This window comes from Populus alba, chromosome 17 (genome assembly GCF_005239225.2).
Source record: "Populus alba chromosome 17, ASM523922v2, whole genome shotgun sequence".
In the NCBI taxonomy this organism is placed as follows: Eukaryota; Viridiplantae; Streptophyta; class Magnoliopsida; order Malpighiales; family Salicaceae; genus Populus; species Populus alba.
Window position 1 is genome coordinate 9384752 of NC_133300.1, and position 16888 is coordinate 9401639.

General features: G+C 34.1%; 1 pseudogene; it reads left to right on the forward strand.

The window, feature by feature from the left end:
• The window catches only part of LOC140954777 (uncharacterized), a 165184-nt pseudogene that overhangs the window by 104155 nt on the left and 44141 nt on the right, over positions 1-16888 (forward strand).

Genomic DNA, 16888 nt, shown 5'->3' on the forward strand with positions numbered 1-16888 from the left:
AATGAGAAATCATCTGATTGGAACCTTCGTTGTGTGTGGTTTCCAGTTGAATAATAAGAGTTTATACTATACTTGTTTGAAATACCATTAGTGGATCCTCTAACCTTGACATTTGTTTTTATCATTGTTTAATCCTTACATTAATCTTCCATCTCAAAGTTCTCATTAATTTCTTCCTCTTCTTCTTTATTACTACTACTACTACTACTACTACTACTACTACTACTACTAGTATTATTATTATTATTATTATTATTATTATTATTATTATTACTATTAATATTACTATTATTATTATTATTATTATTATTATTTACATTCTTGTTATATTTTATGTACGTTAAGTATGCTATGTGTTTGATCAAGGATCCTGACATTGTTGGTCTTGCCTTGTTCATTCGCATCAGAAATCTATTTATATTATATAATATATCTCTTTGATCTTTTTATAAAATCAGTATATAGGTTGGAAACCTGTGACCCGATCTTTTAGATCATTCTCAGGTATAACAACGCCACGTACTGAGTATTATTATTATTATTGTTATTATTGTTATTATTGTTGTTGTTGTTGTTGTTGTTGTATTGTTATTTATAATTTATACAATTAACCTCTCTGTGGTTTGACCCTGGTCCTGCCGGGTTATTTATTACTTTGACACTCCTGCACTTGGGAGAAGACATCAATCTTTTGGTCGTGTCACTATTCTTGTCATTGAGATCTTTGACTATTGAGGTATAGATTTCATGGGTCCATTTCCTCCATCATTTGGTTTCTTGTACATATTAGTCGTAATAGATTATGTTTCAAAATGGATAAAGGTAATTCCAAGTCTAAACAATGATCACAAAACAGTGATAAAGTTTTTGAAAGAAAACATTTTAAGTCGATTTGGAATCCCTCGAGCCATGATAAGTGATGGTCGAACACATTTCTGCAACAAGACATTTGAGTCTTTAATGAAGAAATATGGAATCACACACAAAGTTGCCACCCCTTATCACCCTCAGACGAGTGGAAAGGCAGAACTTGTTAATAGGGAGATCAAACAAATCTTGGAGAAAATAGTGAACCCTAACTAGAAAAACTGGTCTTTAAGACTTAATAATGCACTTTGGGCTTATCGAACTGCTTATAAAACATCATTATGTATGTCACTTTATAGATTAGTATATGGAAAACCTTGTCACTTGCCTGTGGAACGTGAACATAAAGCTTATTGGGCTATTAAAGCTTTTAATTCAAACCTTGATGATGCTAGTCAGCTGTGAAAATTACAAATAAATGAGCTTGAGGAAATAAGAAATTATGCATATGAAAATTCAAGAACTCATAAAGCAAGAATCAAAGAGTTTCATGACAATAAAATACTGAGAAAAACATTCAATGTTGGTCAAAAAGTCTTGCTTTATAATTCTCGACTTTATTTATTTTCTAGAAAACTAAGATCAAGATGGAGCGGTCCTTTTATTGTGAAACATATGTATCCATATGGTGCTTGTGATATCGATAATCCAAAGAATAACAATGTTTTCAAGGTAAATGGACATTGTTTGAAAGTTTACTTTGACAATTTTTTAGTTCAACATGACTCCATTAAATTGGGTGATCCTGTATATAAAGATTGATTATTTTTTTCACATTTTTTTTATGTTTCCTTTTGGTGTGACTTTTTTTTTGCTAGTCTCTCTCACCCCAGTCAAATGGCGGATAACGGTACTCCTTGACTCTTAAGTCGGTTCTTTCAGTTTCCCATGATAAATGATATCTGTGTTTATATTTGTGCAATTCTTTGCTCATTCCCCTTTCTTTGAATCTCTCCTCCAAATCCCATTTGAAAATGGACACCACTCTTGAAAAATTGAAAAAGTATTTTACCGCTCTGCCTCATAATGTGATTACAAAAATTTACCATGCTAGATGTGCAAGATTGAGGTTTTTAATGAACCATGGAATTCCTAAAGATATTCGCTGGCTAATTGAAGCAAAGGTCTAATTATCAGGTGAGTCCTCCAATTCTTTCATTTCATACATGCCTAGAACAAGTAAAAGCACTTTTGCAAAGAAACGTAGTGCAAAACGACTAAAAGTCTATCACAGATGTGTCAGATGGACTTATAATGCAACATGTCGTTCTTTAGAAATGATATCTGTAAACCGTAAACATAAAATACAATTCATTAAGGATGGCTTGAGTAAGGGGTCTTTAGATAATCTTCTATTGACTCTTGAGATGCACCTTAGTGGAGATGTGCATCGTGCAATTCATGATTTATGGCCACAATTCCATAAAGAACATGCTCGACTTAGTCTTGGGAATCTGACTAAAAAAGACCTTGTTTGCCAGTTTTTAAGAAAACTGGATGGGAAGCCTATCCTCAACCCATAGAGGGCGTTTAAGCCATTCTTGGACGTAAAACCAGGGGAAGATGTGAGCCATAATCATAACTCCTGTACATATATGTACTTTTTAAAAATAAGTAAATAAATAAATAAAGAGAGAGAGAGAGAGAGAGAAAGAGTGTGAGACTCCAGTTGGCCTATATATAGGTGGTATGATTGCCTTTTCAATTTCTCATCTATAAAATCTTCTCTTCCTTTCTTTCATTTCTACTCAACCCATACATTCAACAGATATAGAAGTGTGTAGAAATGGCAAGTTCCTCAACTCATCACATAAAAAATATTTTTGTTTTTAGTGGATCTAGTCCTAGGAAGGAAATAGAGTTTTTAGAATCAACAAATCATCTTGATCAGGTACTGGCTAAAAGAAAGATTTATTTAGTGTATAGGGGAGGCAACCTTGGGTTAATGGGGAGAGTGTCAATAACTGTATTTTTAGGAGGTAGTCAATTTTTGGGGGTTGTCCCCAAAGCTTTAGCACAGGGGACATCATTTTAAAAACAATTGGAGAGGAATTACAAGTCTCCACAATGTCTGATTGAATGAAAACAATGTTTAAACACACTGATGCCTTCATTGCCTTACCAAGTGGTCTGGGCACATTGAAAGAGATCTTTCATATTTCCTCTTGGGCCCAACTGCACATTCACCATAAATTCATAGGTCTGTTAAATGTTAATGGTTTTTATGATTAGTTGTTGTCTTTTCTTGATCATGCCGTGGAATAGGAATTTCTAACATCTTCGACACGACAAATCATAATCTCTACTACTACAGCTGAACAATTGATTGACCAACTATAATCTTTCATCCCTGTAATTGATCCCTCTATGAGTCATATAAATTGGTCAACTAAGGAAAGCCATAAAAAGCTTACATTGGATTTGAGCCTTCGTTTGTAAAAACTTTGTCTTTTAGTTTTATTATTATGTTTTGTTGTTTCTTATATTTGTTTAAGTGTGTTTTAGGTTTGTCAGTGTTCGCTATTTTAGGAGGACAAGGTCTCATTTTGGTTGGGGGGAAAGGATAGTAGTTGATATATTTTTTTTAAAAAAAACTAACTGTGTTTTCTATTTCATAAACTATTTGCAAAACTGTTGTTACTAGGATGACAGAGTAAAAGGAGTTCTTTTGTTAAAGTGACTCTTGAGACGTATCTTAGTAAACATTCTTAACAAGGTCTATCATAATACTTCTTGAAATATTCAGGTTTACAAACTCTCGTATTTTATCACTTGATTCTGCTCATATGCTCGTTTAACAAGTATTCTTAAATCTTCATTTTCACGCACACACTTTAACATATGATTGTGAGTTGCACATTAGATTATTATATTATTTATGTTCTTTTGTTAAAAGTAACAACTAAGGGAAAGGGATAGTATATGATTTGCAAAAAAAAAGACAAACAAAGATAAAAAAAAAATAATGATAATAAAAATTTAGATAAGTTTGGTTTCGTAGCCTCCCTAACCTAAGCAATTAAGCTCAAAGGGGTGTTTTAACACTTAATACCCTAAAGTCAACTGACTTGGAAGCTATTGGCCCAACGCTTGTTACATGGGTTGAGGAGAAAAGCTTAAGGGAATAAAAAATTGCACTACCTACATATCAGTATCTGTAACCCGAGTTACTAAGCTCGTAGGGGTGTCTCAACAACTAATGCCCTAAGACCAACTAGTCTGGGAAGTTAACTTCCTTGGGAGCCGAAAGCTCGTTACATGGGTTAAAGATGCATTATGTTTTAAGTTATATGTATATATTTTTTTTTTAAAAAGAAGATAATACTTCTAACCCAAGGAAGTTAACCTTAAACATTAGAATAAAAATTCTCCAAGTAAAGCCCCAAAACTATGTGTTGATATATTGAGCACAAAAGGAAGGTTTCTTAATAACTTGTTTAAAAGGTGTTGAGCATATATATGAATTTAATGAAAATTTGTTTATCTGGATAGATTAATGGAAGTTGAATGATGAATGCCTTGCTTTGTGGAATTTGCAAATTGTTTTTCTATTTTAACGCTTTGATTACTAGGGACTAGTAATAAGCTGGTTAAGGGTGTGATTAGTACTTAAAAGTGCATTTTTATCAAGGTTTTATATCATCATTTTGCACTTGAAGTATCAATAACTTTTTAACTAAAACATGTTTTTAATAACATATCTAATAATATAAGATACCTTTAATTTTTGGTAAATGTTCATCTTAAATGCAGGACTATCACATAAATAAAAGGATTGATTGATGAGTTTAAGTATTGAAAGTGAAAGGACAAAGAGATGGCCAAACTTAGAAAAGAGATGCCGGTGCAGTCCAAACCGGAACACTATTCGGTAACTGGGTCATATCTGGAGCTGTAGATCTCGGATTTAGGTATGCTTTATATGGATGGAAAGGTAAGACATAGGCCTACAACTTTCATGTGGAGTCCAAGATTTAAAAAGGCCATTTTCAAGTCCAAATTATAGCAACAACGGAGAAGTCCGAATATGTCCTGCAGCCCAGACACTGTTTAGTGTTCAGCCCATATCTCAAGTTCTAGAAGTTCAAATGACCTCAATTGTTTTTCCTTGGAAAGACAAGACAATTTCCTGTAACTTTCATGAGTATAGTGGGTTCCAGTTCTAATGCTAGCAATGATGTTTTGTTCAGACAAGAAGATAAGGATTTTCACCAAGTCAAGAGTTGGCCAGCCAGTCAACAATTAGTCATCAAATCAATAGTTCCAAATTTTGGCCTATAAAAGGAGGCATTAGCCATGCATTTAAGAGCTTGGTTGTTTAGATCAAGAACTTGCTCTTGCTCTCTCTTTATATTTTTTGTAATTCTTAAGTTTTGCTTTCATTAATATCTTGTTTATGCTTTTCCTTTCCTTTCCTTTACTTAGTTAACTTGTATCTTATTTATGTTGTTATTTTGTTTATTTATGTTTCTCTCTTTCATTATGTGTAGCTAAGTTTATTATGTCAAGGTGAAAATGTTACACTAATGGTGTAAGAATAAGTATAGTGTAAACTCAACATGGACCTTAATGTTTAATATTAACATGTCTTATCTTTTTATCTTACTAATTCTTAATACCTTGCTTGTTAAATGGTTAATCTAGATTTGTGTTGTATAACAATTGGTACAACAAATGTTTGGCACTCTCATAGCCCAACCGTGGTATTACGTACACCTGTGCTATGAAAAGAACTTGATTTGTTGTTAACATAAGTTAGTATCATGAATTCCTGACAATATTTAAAAGTTTGGTGTTACTTAAATAAGATAATAGATATGATCATGTTAACAATTTATAATGAGCTATTAATGACAAATCATCCGATTGGAACCTTTTTTGTGTGTGGTTTTCAATTGAATAGTAAGAGTTTATACTATACTTGTTTGAAATACCATTAGCGGATCCTCTAACCTTGACATTTTTTTTTATCATTGTTTAATCCTTACATCAATCTTTCATCTCAAATTTCTCATCAACTTCTTCTTCTTCTTTATTATTATTATTATTAGTACTACAACTACTACTATTAGTATTGTTATTGTTGTTGTTGTATTATTATTGTCCATAATTTATACAATTAACCTCTCTATGGTTCGACCCCGGTCTTGCAATTTTGACTCTCTTAGAGGACGAACTGGGTTATCATTCCTAGAGAACTTGTAGCCTCTTGTCTTAGCTTTCCAACGAGACCAATCTGGCTTGACATGTTGTTCTATAACTCTAGATATAGTTAAAAATCTAAGGAAAGGTAAGATAGTAACAGTTGAATATCAAGAGAGTAATTGTCGGACAGTAATAGTCTAATGTTTGAGCAATTTTGACTCTCTTAGAGGACAAACTGGGTTCTAATTACCTAGAGAACTTGTAGCCTCCTGTATTAGCTTTCCAACTAGACCAATCTAGCTTGACATGTTGTTCTATAACTCTATATATAGTTAAAAATCTGAGAAGAGGTCGGACAATAATAGTTCAATATCAAGACAGTAATCGTTGGACAGTTCAGTCTCATGTCTGAGAAATTTTACTGTCTTAGAGGCAGAATTGGGTTCTCCTTCCCAGAGAACTTATAGCCTCCTGTTTTAGCTTTTCAAAGATACCAATCTTGCTTGACATGGAGTTCTATAACTCTAGGTATAGTTATCAATTTGAGGAGATGTTGGACAATAATAGTTCAATATTAAGACAGTAACCGTTGTACCGTAACAATCTAATGTTTAAGAAATTTTGAATGTCTTAGAGGCAAAACTGGGTTCTCCTTCCTTCAAAGAACTTGTAGCCACTTGTCTTAGCTTTCTAGGGAAAGCATTCTTGCTTGTAATGGAGTTATAAAATGCTAGTTATTGTTAACAATGTAAGTAGAGGTTGCACGGTAACACTTCAATATCAAGATAGTAATCATTGGATAGTAACAGTCAAATGTTTGAGCAATTTTGATTCTCTTAGAGGCCAAACAGGGTTCTCCTTCCCAGAGAACTTGTAGCCTCCTGTCTTAGCTTTCTAACGAGATGAATCTAGTTTGACATGTTGTTCTATAACTCTAGATATAGTTAAAAACCTGAGAAGACGTCGGACAGTAACTGTTCAATATCAAGACTGTAATCGTTGGACGGTAACTGTAAGATCCCACATCGGCGGGTGAGGGGTGTGTTGCTAACCTTATTAGTAGTGCTGGTGCTAACATGTTGAACGCGTTTTAGGGCGTCAAGCTCAGTAGTGGGCTCGCGTTACCTGGAACAAAACTGTGAGGGCGGTAAGGCCTAATGCGAACAATATTCAGCATGTTGAGCCAGTCTGTTACATTTGGTATCAGAGCTGACTTCATTGGCTGTCCAATTGTGCCAACGGGGTCATCGAGCTCCTTAAGGGGGGTGGATTGTAAGATCCTACATCGGCGGGTGAGGGGTGTGTTGCTGACCTTATTAGTAGTGTTGGTGCTAACATGTTGAACGCGTTTTGGGGCGTCAGGCTCAGTAGTGGGCTCGTGTTACCAGGAACAAAACCGTGAGGGCGGTAAGGCCCAAAGCGAATAATATTCAGCATGTTGGGTCGGGCTGTTACACGAATCTTGCTTGACATAGAGTTCTATAACCCTAGATATAGTTAAAAATCTAAGGAGAAGTTGTAAAGTAATAGTTCAGTATCATGACACTAACCGTTGGACAGTAATAGTCCAATTTTTGAGCAATTTTTACTATCTTAAAGGCCGAACTGGGTCTCTTTCCCTAGAGAACTAGTAGCCTCCTGTCTTAGCTTTCCAACAAGACCAATATGACTTGACATGGAGTTCTATAACTCTAGATATAATTAACATTATAAGGAGAGGTTGGAGAATAATAGTTCAATACTAAGACAGTAATCATTAGACCATAATAGTCTAATGTTTCATAAATGTTGATTATCTTAGAGGAAGAACTGGATTCTCCTTCCTTCAGAGAACTTGTAACCACATGGTTTTGCTTTTGAATGAGACCAATCTCGCTTGAAATGGAATTCTTTAACTCTAGATATTATTAACAATCTAAGGAGAGGTTGCATTATAACACTTCATTATCAAGACAGTAATCGTTGGACGGTAACAGTCCAATGTTTGAGCAATTTTGACTCTCATTAAGGCAGAACTAGGTTATCCTTCTAAGAGAACATGTAGCCTCCTGTCTTAGCTTTCCAACGAGATGAATCTGGCTTGACATGTTGTTTTCTAACTCTAAATATAGTTAAAAATCTGAGGAGAGGTCGGATAGTAACTGTTCAATATCAAGAAAGTAACCGTAGGCCAATAATAGTCCAACATTTGAGAAATTTTACTGTCTTAAAGGCAGAACTAGGTTCTCCTTCCTAGAGAACTTGTAGCCACCTGTCTTAGCTTTTCCAATGAGATGAATCTTGCTTGAAATGTTGTTCTATAACTCAAGATATAGTTAAAAATATGAGAAGAGGTCGGACAATAACTGTTCAATATCAAGACAGGAACCATTGGACAGTAACAATCCAATGTTTGAGCAATTTTGACTCTCTAAGAGGTCGAACTAGGTTCTCCTTCCCCAGAGAACTTGTAGCCTACTTATTAGTACTTAAAAGTGTATTTTTATCAAGGTTTTATATCATCATTTTGCACTCTCAGAGGCAGAACTGGGTTCTCCTTCCAAGAGAACTTGTAGCCTCTTGTCTTATATTCCAATGTTTGAGACATTTTGCTATCTTAGAGGCAGAACTGGGTTCTCCTTCCTAGAGAACTTGTAGCCTCCTATCTTAGCTTTCCAACGAGACCAATCTAGCTTGACATGGAGTTCTATAACTCTAGATATAGTAATAAAATCTAAGGAGAGGTCGGAGAGTAACAGTTCAATATCAACATAGTAACAGTCTAGTGTTTGAACTATTTTGACTGTCCTAGAGGCCGAACTGGGTTCTCCTTCCTTTAGAGAACTTGTAGCCTCATGTCTTAGCTTCCAAATGAGACCAATCTAGCTTGAAATGGAGTTATATAACTTTTGATAGTTAACAATCTGAGTAGAGGATGGACAGTAACAGTTCAATATTTGAGTAATTTAGACAATTTTAGAGGCCAAATTGGGTTCTCCTTCCCTATAGAACTTGTAGCCTCTTGTATTAGCTTTCCAAAGAGACCAATATCACTTGACATTGAGTTCTATAACTCTAGGTATGGTTATCAATTTGAGGAGAGGTTGGACAATAATAATTTAATATTAAAACAACAATTGTTGGACCATAACTATCTAATGTTTAAGAAATTTTGACTGTCTTAGAGGCAAAACTGGGTTCTCCTTCCTTCAAAAAGTTGTAGCCATGTGTCTTAGCTTTGCAAGGATACCATTCTCGCTTGTAATGGAGTTCTACAAGTCTAGTTATTGTTAACAATCTAAGGAGAGGTCGCATTATAACACTTCAATATCAAGACAGTAATCGTTGGACACTAACAGTCCAATGTTTTAGCAATTTTGACTCTTTTAGAGACAGAACTGGGTTCTCTTTCCTAGAGAACTTGTAGCCTTCTATCTTAGCTTTCCTATGAGACAAATCTGGCTTGACGTGGAGTTCTATAACTCTAGATATAGTTAAAAATTTAAGGAGAGGTCGGACAGTAACTGTTGGATAGTAACAGTCCAATGTTTGAGCAATTTTGACTCTCTAAGAGGTCGAACTGGGTTATGCTTCCCAGAGAACTTATAGCCTCTTTTCTTAGAATTCCAACGAGAGCAATTTGGCTTGACATGGAGTTCTATAAGTTTAGATGTAGTGAAAAATCTGAGGAGAGGTCAGAATGTAACAGTTCAATGTCAAGACAGTAATCGTTGGACAATAACAGTCCAATGTTTGAGCAATTTTGACTCTAATAGAGGCCGAACTAGGTTCTCCTTCCCCAAAGAACTCCTAGCCTCCTGTCTTAGCTTTCCAATAAGACCAATCCAGCTTGAAATAGACTTATATAACTTTCGATATAGTTAACAATTTGAGTTGATGTCGGACAGTAACACTTCAATATCAAGACAGTAACCGCTAGACAGTAACAATCCAATTTTGACTCTCTTAAAAGCAGAACTGGGTTCTCCTTCCCTAGAGAACTTGTAGCCTATTGTCTTAGCTTTCCAACGAGACTAATCTGGCTTGACATGGAGTTATATAACTCTAAACATTATAAGGAGAGGTTAGACAATAATAGTTCAATATTAAGACAGTAATTGTTGGACTTTAACAGTCCAATGTTTCAGAAATTTTGACTGTCTTATAGGCAGAACTGGGTTCTCCTTCCTTCAAAGAACTTGTAGCCACGTGTCTTAGCTTTCAAATGAGACCAATCTCGCTTGAAATGGAGCTCTATAACTCTAGATATTGTTAACAATCTAAGGAGAGGTCGCACTGTAACACTTTAATAACAAGACAGTGACCATTGGATAGTAAGAGTCTAATGTTTTAGCAATTTTGACTCTCTTCGAGGCCAAATTAGGTTCTCTTTCCTTGAGAGAACTTGTAGCCTCCTGTCTTAGCTTTCCAATGAGACCAATCTAGCTTGAAATGAAGTTATATAACTTTCAATATTGTTAACAATCTAAGGAGAGGTCAGACAGTAACTGTTCAATATCAAGACAATAATCGTTGGACAATAACAGTTCAATGTTTGAGCAATTTTGATTTTATTAGAGGCTGAACTAGTTTCTCCTTCCCTAGAGAATTTGTAGGCTCCTGTATTAGCATTCAAAGAAATTTGAGGAGAGGTTGGACAATAATAGTTCAATATTAAGACAGTAACCGTTGGACCGTAATTATCTAATATTAAAGAAATTTTGATTGTCTTAGAGGCAGAACCGGGTTCTATTTTTTTCAAAGAACTTGTAGCCGCGTGTCTTAACTTTCCAATGAGACCATTCTTGCTTATAATGGAGCTCTATAACTCTAGTTATTGTTAACAATGAAAAGAGAGGTCGCACTATAATAGTTCAAGATCAAGACAGTAACAGTTGTACAGTACTAGTTCATTGTTTGAGCAATTTTGACTATCTTAAAGTCTGAAATGGGTTCTTCTTCCCAAGAGAACTTATAGCCTCCTCTCTTAGCTTTCCAATGAGACCAATCTTGATGCAAATAGAGTTAAATATCTCTTGATATAGTTAACAATCTGAGTAGAGGTTGGACAATAACAGTTCAATAACAAGACAGTAACCGTTTGACAATAATAATCCAATATTTGAGAAATTTTGACTGTCTTAGAGGCCGAACTAGGTTCTCTTTCCGTAAAGAACTTGTAGCCTCCTGTCTTAGCTTTCCAAAGAGACCAATCTCGCTTGAAATGGAGTTCTATAACTCTAGATATAGTTAAAAGTCTGAGGAGAGGTCGGATAGTAACAGTTCAATATGAATACAGTAATTGTTGGGCAACAATAGTCCAATGTTTGATCAATTTTGACTCTCTTAAAGGTCAAACTGGGTTCTCCTTCCCTAGAGAACTTGTAGCCTTTTGTCTTAGATTTCCAACAAAACCAATCTGGCATGACATGATATAAGTCTAGATATAGTTAAAAAGGAGAGGTCGAACAATAATAGTTCAATATCAAGACAATATTAGTCCAATGTTTGAGCAATTTTGACATTTTTTTTAGAGATAGAACTGGGTTCTCCTTCATGGAGAACTTGTAGCCTCTAGTCTTAGCTTTCCAACAAGACCAATCTAGGTTGACATAGAGTTTTATAACTCTAGATATAATAATAAAATCTGAGGAGAGGTCGGATAGTAACATTTCAATATCAAGACAATAATCGTTGGATAGTAACTGTCCAATGTTGGAGCAATTTTGACTCTCTAAGAGGTCGAACTAAGTTCTCCTTCCCCACAGAACTTGTAGCCTCCTTATTACTACTTAAAAGTGTATTTTTATCAAGGTTTTATATCATCATTTTGCACTTGAAGTATCAATAACTCCTTAACTAAAACATGTTTTATAATAACATATCTAATAATATAAGATACCTTTAATTTATGGTAAATATTCATCTTAAATGCAGGCCTCTCTCATAAATGAAAGGATTGATTGATGAGTTTAAATACTAAAATTGAAAGGACAAAGAGAGGGCCAAACTTAAAAAAGATATGCTGGTGCAGTCCAAACTGGAACACTATTTGGTAATTGGGTCATATCTGGAGCTATAGATCTCGGATTTAGGTTTGCTTTATATGGATGGAAAGGTAAGACATAGGCCTACAAATTTCATTGGAGTCCAAGATTTAAAAAGGTCATTTTCAAGTCCAAATTATAGTAACAATGGAGAAGTTCGAATTTGTCCTGCAGCCTAGACACTGTTTAGTGTTCAGCCCATATCTCGAGTTCTAGACGTCCAAATGACCTCAATTTCTTTTCCTGGAAAGATAAGACAATTTCATAGAACTTTCATGAGTATAGATGGTTCCAATTCTGATGTTAGCAATGATGTTTTGTTCAGACAAGAAGATAAGGATTTTCACCAAGTCAAGAGTTGGCCACCCACTCAACAATTAGTCATCAAATCAATAGTTCCAAATTTTGGCCTATAAAATGAGGCATTTGCCATGCATTTAGGCATCTTGGTTGTTTAGATCAAGATCATGCTCTTTATTTCTTTCTTTATATTTTTGTAATGTTTAAGTTTTATTTCATGTTATATTTTCCTTAATCTCTTGTTTATACTTTTCATTTCCTTTACTATACGTATGTTCTTATGTTGTTTATTTATGTTTATCTTCTTCATTATGTTTAGCTAAGTTTATTATGTCAAGGTGAAAAGGTTTCACTAATGGTGTTAGATTATGTATAATATAAACTCAACATGTACTTTAATGTTTATATCTAAGAAAGTTTGTTATTAACATGTCTTATCTTTTTATCTTACCAACTCTTAATACCTTGCTTGTTAAATGGTTAATCTAGATTTGTGTTGTATAACACTTGGTACAACAAATGCTTGACACTTTCATAGCCAACAGTATGGTATGACCTACATCTGTGCTATGAAAGGAACTTGATTTGTTGTTAACATAAGTTAGCATCATGAATTCCTGATAATATTTAAAAATTTGGTGTTACTTAAATAAGATAATTAATATGATCATCTTAAAAATTTAGAATGAAGTATTAAGGACAAATCATCCGATTGGAACCTCCTTTGTGTGTGGTTTCCAGTTGATTAATAAAAATAGTTTATACTATACTTATTTCTATTACTATTAGTGGATCCTCTAACCTTGATATTTTTTTTTTATCATTATTGAATCCTCACATTAATCTTACATCTCAAAGTTCTTTTTAACTTATTATTATTATTATTTTTAATTTATATAGCTAACCTCCTTATGATTCGACCCGGGTCTTGCCGAATTATTTATTACTTCAACACTCCTGCACTTGGGAGAAGACATCAATCTTTTGGTCGTGTCAAGTTCTTGGTGTCGTTGCCAGAGAGGTAAATTTATATACAAATTATAAATTTTGTTATATTTTTCTCCTTTCACTTTTCTTTTATCTAACTTTTGTTTCTTATGTTTTGTCTCCTTTTCTTTTTCTTTTCTTCTTTTTATTCTCTTCCTACACGTGCATGAGAGTTTGGTCACATAATTAAATGCTAGACTTTGTAGAGTATCCTCATGTTTTTTAGAAAAACATGGCTGAAGAGGATAATCAATCATTTTATAATGAGAATAATCAGAATAATTGGGTTAAAACACTTAGAGACTAAATGAATCATGTATATTTTTTCCTCCTGATGCATCTATTTCAATTTAAAGTCAGGTATTATTCAACTTTTACCCTTTTTTCATGGTTTAGATCTAGAAAATTCATACTTGCATTTGAGAGAATTTGAAGAAGTTTGTAACACTTATAATGACTCAAATTGTAGCATGAACACTATTATATTAAAGCTTTTTTTTCCTTTTTCTTTAAAAGATAAAGCTAAAACATGGCTACAAAATTTGAGACCAGGATCCATTCGTGCTTAGGATGAAATGCAACAACAATTTTTAAAGAAGTTTTTTCCATCTTACAGAATAAACTCTTTCAAAAGACAAATCACCACTTTCACTTAAAAACCAGGAGAAACATTTAACCAATGTTGGAATAGGTATCAAGACTTGCTTAATACTTGCCCTCATCATGGTTTTGAAACATGGAGATTGGTTTCATATTTTTATAAAGGATTAACACCTAAAGATAGGCAAATGATGGAATTGATGTGCAATGAAACTTTTAAAAATAAAGACCTTGATGAAGCAATGGAGTACCTAGACTTGCTAGCTGAAAATGCTCAAAATTGGGACACTACAGGCACTTGAGAATGGTTTTGTTAGAAAGCTAAGACACAAAGTAATAAGTTCTCTGAAGGATAGAGAACCCAGTTCTACCTCTAAGACAGTTAAAATTGCTCATTAACAAACATCGAACTATTATTGTCCAACTGTTACTGTCCGACTTCTACTCGGATGTTTAACTATATCTAGAATTATAAAACTCATTTTCAAGCAAAATTCATCTTGTTGGAAAGCTAAGACATGAGACTACAAGTTCTAGGAGGAAGAAGAACCTAGTTTTACCTCTAAAATAGTCAAAATATCTCATTAACAAACATTGGACTGTTACTGTTTTGATATTAAACTATTATTGTCTGACCTCTTCTTATATGACTAACTATATCTAGAGTTATAAAACTCCATTACAAGCGAGATTAATGTCATTGGAAAGGTAAGAAATGAGGCTACAAGTTCTATAAAGGAAGGAGAGCCTAGTTCTCCTCTAAAATAGTTAAAATTGCTCTTCAAAAAACATTGGACTATTATTGTCCAATTGTTATTGTCTTGATATTGAACTATTACTGTCTGACCTCTCCTTAGATTTTTAACTATATCTAGACTTGTAGAACTCCATTTCAAACGAGATTGGTCTTTTTAGAAAGCTAACACACGAGGCTACAAGTTCTCTAAAGGAAGGATAACCTAGTTTTGCCTCTAACACAGTCAAAATTGCTTAAGAACAAACAAAGGAATGTTACTGTCCAAATGTTACTGTCTTGATATTGAACTGTTATTGTTTGACCTATACTCCTATTTTTAACTATATCTAGAGTTGTAGAACTTTGTTTCAAGCAAGATTGGTCTTGTTGGAAAGCTAAGACACAAGGTAAGAAGTTCTCTAAGACACAAGCTAAGATGGTCAAAATTGCTCATCAACAAACATTGGACTATTATTGTCCAACTATTACTGTCTTGATATTCAATTGTTATTGTCCGCCCTCTCGTCAGATTTTTAACTATATCTAGAGCTATAGAACTCCATTTTAAGCGATATTAGTCTAGTTGGAAAGCTAAGACATGAGGCTACAAGTTCTCTGAAGGAATGAGAATTCAATTCTGCCTCTAACATAGTCAATATTGCTTAACAACAACCATTGGACTGTTAGTGTCCAACAATTACTATATTGATATTAAACTATTACTGTCCGACAACTACTCATATTTTTAACTATATCTAGAGTTATAGAACTTTATTTTAAGCGAGATTGGTCTCGTTGGAAAGCTAAGACACAAGGCCACAAGTTTTTTATGGACAGGGAACACAGTTCTTCCTTCAAGACAGTAAAAATTGCTCATCAACAAACATTGGATTATTACTGTCAAACTATTACTGTCTGACCTCTCCTTAGATGTTTAACTATATCTTGAGTTATTGAACTCCTTTTCAAGCGAGATTAGTCTCGTTGGAAAGCTATGACACGAGGCTACAAGTTCTTGAAGGAAGAAGAACCCAATTCTACCTCTAAGATAGCCAAAATGTCTCATTAACAAACATTGAACTGTTACTATCCAACTGTTATTGTCTTGATATTGAATTGTTCTTGTCTGACCTTTACTCATATTTTTAACTATATCTAGAGTTGTAGAACTCCATTTCAAGCAATATTTGTCTCATTTGAAAGCTAAGACACGAGGTTACAAGTTCTTTGAAGGAAAGAGAACCCAGTTCTGCCTCAAGAGAGTCAAAATTGCTCTTTAACAAACATTGGACTATTACTATCCAACTGTTACTTTCCAACTGTTATTGTCTTGATATTGAACTGTTACTGTCTGACCTTTACTCATATTTTTAACTATATCTAGAGTTAAAGCACTCCATTTCAAGCAAGATTAATCTCATTGGAAAGTGAAGACACGAGGCTACAAGTTCTCTGAAGGAAGGAGAACCCAGTTTTGTCTTTAAGACAGTCAAAATTGCTCATCAACAAACATTAGACTATTATTGTCCAATTGTTATTGTCTTGATATTGAACTGTTACTTTCCAACCTCTCCCTAAATTTTTAACTAGATCTAGAGTTATAGAACTCCATTTCAAGCGAGATTGATCTCATTGGAAAGCTAAGACACGAGACAACAAATTCTCTAAAGGAAGGAGAACCAAGTTCTGCCTATAAGATAGTCAAAATTACTCATCAACAAACATTGGACTGTTACTATCCAACTGTTACTATCTTGACATTGAACAGTTATTGTCCAATCTCTCCTCAGATGTTTAACTATATCTAGAGTTATAGAACTCCATTTTAAGCGAGATTGGTCTTGTTGGAAAGCTAACATACGAGGCTACAAGTTCTCTAAAGGAAAGGAACCCAGTTCTGCCTCTAAGACAGACAAAATTGCTCATTAACAAACCATACCTACTACCCTGCAAGGTCTGTCATGACCAAATCCTGGTTGGTGACTCATATCTGGATTTCTACATCTCTAAATTAAGCAAGACAAATTTATTTAGTTAGCTAACATCTAAAACTACAATCACTATGAAGGAACCTGATCCTAATTCCCCCGTCCTCCTACTCGAATTCTCTCTAAAAGTTAGGAGATGAATCTGTCCAGATTCATCAACCTTTCCATTTACACACAACATCCACAATTTAACTTTCTCTCTTTTATCTCAACCCCTAGCCATATCACATACTATACAT